Genomic DNA, 7,660 nt, shown 5'->3' with positions numbered 1-7,660 from the left:
AAAAAAAAGCCTTATTAACACGTTCCTTCGGAGTGGGCAGGTAGGAACTTGGTTGGGCAGCGCATTCGTGCAATCCGTGTTGGATACTGTAGTCGTGTTGGAGGTTGCAGCTGTTACTATTGCATCCGTTATCGTGCGCGCGCAACCTGTGTGCACGCCGTTTCATGCGCGCACGACGTCGCGCGCGACCCGGAGCACCACTGCGCTGGCGAAGGCCGCGATGCTGTTGGCCGCCGCGCAGCCATTGAGTCTAACAGCATGGCAGTGGGACCATGTGCCGAAACTCCAATTATGCGGATGGGATTCCGGATATGCACGACAGACAGACAGACAAATAAGCCCTGGTGGGCAGTGTGGAACCTGTTGTTCCTACCTCTATAATCCAGTACTGTATATTCAGTGGCCTAAAATTAAATAAAATGTTTCGCTCCGGATGACCGCTGCAAAGTATTATCTGTATTTTGATTTAGTGTGCTGATCTTAAAGGTGCATTGAAAAATGTGATATTCCGACTGATGCTCGTGTTGTTTGTGGAGTGACTCATGCAGCCAGCTGTGGCTCTAGGGTTTGGTGTTACATGTTATTTATGTAGTTTATTGTAAAAAATTCGGTCACAGTTCCTATGATCACTGTTACATTGCATTTATGGCTTTATTTTGGTGATTTCCAAAAGTTTTTTGGTTTGGCCATGTTTTTGTTTATTGTAGTAAGTTTTCTTCTTGTTGTTTGACTTGCATCCCACTGGGATTTTTGCACACAGCGTTGGTGTACGGTGCTATTTCAGGAATATTTTGATGTTTTTTCCTGGATTTTCTTTTTGCACAAAGTCACTTTAAGATGTTTTCTTGTTCATGTTTTTGTTTTTTTGTTTGTTGCGGTTGCACCCGATTCAAGAGCCGAATGGCTCACAGGGTTATACCAAATAAATGAAACTATGAAACTGTGTATTTTATGGGTTATTTGACTGCCATCTAGCGGGTAATGACAATATTGTGCTCTATAGCAGTCAAGTACGACTGATGATTCCGGACATACGTACATCAACAAACACTTGTATCGGTGACTTCAAACTTTCGTTAATTGCAGGAATTCATATTCTTTGGTTCTTTCGGTAAAGTCACGTAGATGATGACGACCGCTTGTGTTGCGATCAAAACGTCGTGTGAGTTTTTGGTTATCAGGAAAAAAATATATATTTTCCATCTACGTGACTGAATTCCTGCAGTCCAAGAAGTTTGAAGTCACTGATACCAGTGTTTGTTGATGTTCGTATGTGCTCAGAATCATCAGTCGTACTTGACTGTTATAGAGCACAATACTGTCATTACCCGCTAGATGGCAGTCAAATTACGCGGATGGAATTCCGGATATGCACGAGACAGACAGACATATAATCCCTGGTGGGCAGTGTGGAACGTGTTGTTCCTACCCATTCTGTCCCTCTTCTCTTCCTTTGCCTATCCAGACTGACCCCGACCACTCCCTAACCACTCCCCCCTGCCCTGTCACCATAACTACACCACCGCTTTTAATAACCCCACTAATTTATTTTAAACACGACCGAAACTGAATTTCTGGTTTCTGCCGAAAACGAAACCAGACCTAAAGTTAACAATTGACTTTGGGGCGAAAACGAAAGTAAACCGTAAGGGGGGCATCTGCCAACTTTCAGCGCCGAAACCGAATTTCGGTCGGCCTCTAATTGTATATATCATTTATCAGATTAGACATTAACATGGAAACTTTTGAAATTATATTCTCGCAAAACTCTGTTATTAACACGTTGACTATATTCTGGATGTAATCTGGTAATTTGTTGATATATTGACTTGTCACTTCAAAAACTACATTTATTAGTAACTCTTTTAAAATTGATGTGTTCTTAAGTACGTAGATAACTTGTATAGCAAAGACTGTAATGATGCCAATCCCGTTTTCTCTGAAAGTTTCTAATATAAAATGTGTTATTTTATCTGTATTTTTTTTCTAAAACCGGAAATACAAATATACGTATGAAATTGCCAGCTATATTATTCTGTAATTGGGCTAATGCAATATTTTCAATGTTTTTTTATGAACATGGGAAGTAATTTTCTATTTAAATGCATCATCCAAGAGAATAGGAATTCGAGGATAAATGGTGGCATCAATTGATGTTGGGATCTATATATTTCAAAATATAGGCGTATATCTCCAGTTGTCCGCTTATGAATATTGTAATTATTATCATTGGTGTATGCATCCAAAGTGTTGACGATTGCCATTTCATTCTGCAGAAAGAAAAAAAACACAACCACACGTCAATTTATGATCAACACAACAGAGGTTCTCGACATGCATGTGCAACGCCTTTTGTCAATCTACTGCTGGATGAGCTCATCCCCGCGTCGTGCTGCGGGGTCGTGGGGGTTATTTGACCATACTTCTCCACACTGAACAGTGCAGGTTAGTAAACGTAGGGAACATACACGTACAGTACAATAATGGATTGTGTCACACTGCCCTCTGTTGCCCTCCACATTATCCCCGCAGCCCATAAATACCTGTCGTTAATGGTGCACTAACCAGCTTATATTCTGAGATCTGATGCAATCGGGTGATTTGGTCATAGGCAACAGCTGTCTTAAAGTATGCAGTACAATCTCGCATATCCAGCTCGCTGGGAACTGCAGAAATTTTGTTGTGCAATGCACAGGTAAGGTACTGGACAGAAATAAAGCACAAACTGCTTTAAATAAAGTTCAAGTCATGCTACATTATGTTGATTGTTTACTATAGAGTAATTATGCAGAACTGACCACTTTTCCTCCCAACACAAAATTTACAATTTGCATAACATGTTCAGGGTCGGGAAATAATTTGACCATTTTAGAAGTAAAGGCAAATATATCGATAATAAACATTAATCATCTCATTTTATCAGCACAGTCATATCAACTAAAGGAAGTGCTACTCCCCTTGGCCCAGAATTGTGTTCCCCCATCCATTGGTGCTGGTGACTTCCCTCCTCCTGTTCAAGTCTAGGTTAAAGACGTTCCTTTTTCTGCATCATTCAGATGTACCATATGTTGTACTTCTTTCACACCATATGTAGCCAACCGTGCTAATCGTAGGTGCTATGGAGATCCAAATGGTGGTTATACTGCGGAAGGCTGATGAATGCAGATTGACTGCAGGACACTGTATAATATGTGCAGCTGAATCGTCGTGTGTTCTAATCAACGTTTTTTGGTTTATTTTAAGGTAGCCTTTCTGACTTAACCCAGATTTCTGGCCTACTCCAGTCTGGCTTTGACAGGTTTTTCCACATTGAGTTAAAAAAACACTAAAAAGCAGAATGTACTCACCCGAACGTCGTTTTAGACTAAATACATTGCGTATGTCGTGATGTACAGACTTGGGGCAGGCACACACATGGCAAACTCGGTTAGGTACACAGTATAAGTCCCTCAAATTACAAGTCACCAGGGGTCACTCTGACCTATTAAAATATCTTGACCTTGGTCACACTTTGTGCTGAACCAAATTTGATTGAGCATTTTAAATGAAGTATATTAGTTGCGAGAGGAACCATTTAAACTAGAGCCTATTCAGCACACAAGCTGTTTGTAATAAACATGCAGCCACCCTCGATGTCCTTATTTCTTTACACATCGATGTCCTTGCTCTTACCGAGACTTGGATTTCACCCGTCAACACTGCCAGCCTTGCTGCCTTTTTTTCTTCTGCCACTTCATTCTTCCAGACCCCCCATTCAGTTGGTAAAGGTGGCGGCATTGGCCTCCTTACCCACCCTCGTAGACCCCCCTCCCTGAAACTACGTCATTTTATTCCTTTGAATGTCAACTCACTTTTTATTTCTCCCCCTTCTGTATCACTTTTATTATTATCTCTCGTCCCCATTCTTCCTTCTTTGACTCCTCAACTGCCTCCTCTCCTCTATGCTCTCCCTCTCCCATCCCATTATTCTCCTTAGTCACTTCAACCTCCACCTTAACAGCCCCTATTGCCTCTGCCCTTCTTCTCCCCATAACCAACGCGTTTGGCCTTCACCCGCTTTCATCCCGCTCTACTCAAACGAAACTTTTTATCTTACCAGGTAAGGCCCACTGAGCTATGTAGCTCTATTTCAGAAGCGACCTGGCCGCAAATGACAGCTCATACGAAGTGGCTTATCATGTGCAAATGTATAGCAGCCAAATACTCTAAAAGCATGTTTCTAAATATGGAGAGAAAACCCCGAGGACCCGGAGAAAATCCACGCAACCACGGGGAAAACGTGCAAACTCCAAATATACAGGCATCGGGGTTGAACCCACGAACCTTCTGCATACCAGGCGAGGAAGTTAACATCGCCACCGAGGTACCCTCAACTGGCAGTACCCTGGACCTTTCTTTCAGTCTGCAATGCATCACCTATCCCTACTTAGCTCTGACCATCTTCATAATTCCATCACAATTTCCTTACCTTCCCATTCCTCCTTTAACTCCACTTACCCACCCTATTGTCTGCTGCAAACTTTGTTCCCTGGACACTTGCTTCCTGACCACCCGCATCTCTTCCCTCCATCCTTCAATCACTGACTTTTCCTCCTTCCACCCTGACTCTGCCTCTTCTTTCCTCTCTATGGCTTATCCTCTTCCCTCAACTCCCTAGCCCCCCTCTGCTTCCACTCCCCATCTCCGAATCGCCTCCGTCCATGGTTAACACCCTCCCTAAAATCTGACAGTCGTTCTAACTGCTAAGCTGAACGACTCTGGAAGTCCTCTCCATCACCTCAGAACCTGTTATCCTATCACTCCCGTCTCATCCACTTTTTCAGACACTTTAGAAGTAACCAAGCTGGACTACTTCTTAACTCTCATGTCTTCCCTTGCCCTTCATCCCCACCAACTCTTCTCAACCCTTAATATTCTACTCCATCCGCCCCTCTCAGCCCTGCCTTCCTTTTCCCCTACCCCCACAGCCTTGGATTTCGCCTACGAATTCACTACTAAAATTGGGACAATTCGCTGAATTCCCCTGCCAGTCTCATGTTAATGGAGTAAACATGGTTGTTCCAAAACTTTGGTGCTGCAACAGCAAAGGCTTTCCGACCTATTCCAATTCTCGTTCTTGCGATAGTTAAAAGGAAATGAAATGGTCGTCTTAAGTTTTAGTCCTGCCAACTACCGGCCACTCTCTCTCCTCCATTACTTCTCTAAGTTTCTTGAACATCTTTTCCACAGCATTGATTCAAACACGTTTTTTTACTACCCAAAATCAAAGCTACGCTTTATTCATTTGCAGATGGATGTTATACACATGGAAGTTCGTTGTACCTTTACCATACTGACTGTCTTTTCCTGATCGACAACTTCATCGTGCCTTCTCAAACCGTTATTTATTTTTTATAGTCACTGTGTAGTGATGGAACCAATGCCTGGGTCTTCAATTGGCTGGCTGATAAAGAGGCATGCGCAGGGCAGTTCAGTCAGAACACGGGAGAGTTCATCCTAGCATATGGAAACTTTTCCAAGTGAGCAGAAAGTTAGGGAGGAGACGAAAAAAGGAAATGATAAATCCTTGATTCCTTCCGGAACGCAGTCAGGTTCAAATTTGTATTCTCACTACGACATTCTAGGGCATTTCCGGCCCATTTCCACCACTGGTTCTAGGACCTTTGCTATTTTCCCTCTTTATCTCACCTCTGGAAGCTATAATATTTTAATTTAACTTTCCCCATCGATTGTTTGCCAACGACACACAGATTTTATTTTACTTTCCTCCCACATTTCCGACTGCTTAGCCACTGTGCAATACTGTATGTCATGCCACTACCTCTCAATTCTTCCAAAACGAGAATTGTTTTCTTCCCTACTCCCTGCTCGCCTCCACTCTGTCCTATCATCTCATTAACCCTCTCCTCTACCCGCAACCTCGAGTTCATCTTTAACTCATCCCTCTCTAACCACATATCTGTCACTGTCCATAATTGCCGATTTCACATATTCAGTATTCGCAAAATCCGTCCCCTCATCTGCTGCTAAACTCCTAATTCACTCCTCACCTTGACTGTTCCAACTCTTCTTCTCGGCCTTCCTGCCTACACCTTCAACAACAGGTAAAACATATCTCAGTCTGGATCATTTTTACCTCCCCCATAATTCCCACTCTTCTGCTCTACTCGTCCCATCTCCACTGGCTCCCTGTCTCACTCTAATGTATACATCTCTCAATGGCCTTGCACCACCTTATCTTGCTTCTGATATCTTAGTATGTCCCATCCCGTCATCTACGCTCCCAATCTCTACTCTCTGTGCCTCCCTCGCCCTGAGCCCAGTCACACTCTCGATCCTTTTCCTTTCTTGCTCCCCTTCACTGGAATAATTTCCCACTGCACATAAAACAGTCATCTTTACTTACCTAGTTCCATCCCCCCTTAAAACAACCCCTATCTCTTCTACTTTGCCCATTTTACTCTTACTCCCTGCACCCCAGCTATGAGTAGGCCTACCACTACCCCTATCACTATCCCTACCCCAACCCCTCCTTAACCGCTCCCACCTCTCCTCCTGTCACCATAACTACACCGCCACATTTAATAACCCCACTCTTTATTTTAACCACTATTATCTTATACAGAATGATTTTTTTCTATTGTTGTAAAGCACATTGGGTTAAGGTGCTATATAAATCTAGATAACATAAAAACAACCGAACAGACGAAAATCCACACTGATGCAGACGGTGCCATCAAAACATGTGGATAAAGAGGAAAAGGCATTTTTCCATTATTTAAAAAAGCGACGCTAACGTTCACTCACGCGAACTAAAATCCCTTCCGCGGCTTTCAGAAAGTTGCTTTTCTCGTTCTCTGGAATCTGAAGCAAACACAACCGTGAGACCCCTAGAGTACGCTGTGAATTTTAATCATAACATGGACGAGACAAATAGCACAAACTTTACAATGCACACGATCATATTTGTAGACATGACGTCTGCACAGATGGCAGACTACTAACGAGAAAGTGAAAAAACAAGACACAGTTGTCTTTAGGAGACATGACAACGCTGAAATAGTTGATGCAAGCACTGTTAGTGAGCACCGATTGTGGCTGGCATGGCGCATCAGGCGGTGGTGTGGTTGCTGATTTGTCTCCCCAATGCAGATGTTTTAGACACCACACCAGAGACGAATCTAAGACTGAGTTAATCTAGGGGAAACCCATCACCTGTGTAGATTTCACCCGCCACTGATGTTAGCCATGACCATGACGGTAATACCAAACGCAGTTAAAATAACACATCACATAAAGTCTTCTAAAGCTAACCAAATACTACACAAAGCTAGCAAATTATTATTAATAGAGAGAATACAGCACAATAGGAGTGAATTATCTTACATTTCGGAATCGCTAATGCAGTTACACTTAGATATAAGCAATAGTGTATCTATGCATTATTGGAATATAATCGATAACATAACACAATAATCGGCTGATAATGTGTTTAAACTAACAAAAACTAACCAAATTAATACATTTTCTAGACTACATAATAAACAAATCCCTACTGAAAACCAAAATTTTAAAACAAAACCGTACTGAACTTGACTAACACTGTATTAACCGGTGACATGGTCTCTATCCTTTCTAAAGGCCTTAACTTTGCCGTTAC

Source organism: Petromyzon marinus, chromosome 3 (genome assembly GCF_048934315.1).
Source record: "Petromyzon marinus isolate PM22_M1 ecotype Great Lakes invasive population chromosome 3, UKy_Petmar_22M1.pri1.0, whole genome shotgun sequence".
Taxonomy (NCBI): Eukaryota; Metazoa; Chordata; class Hyperoartia; order Petromyzontiformes; family Petromyzontidae; genus Petromyzon; species Petromyzon marinus.
Note: the sequence above shows the minus strand (reverse complement) of the source record.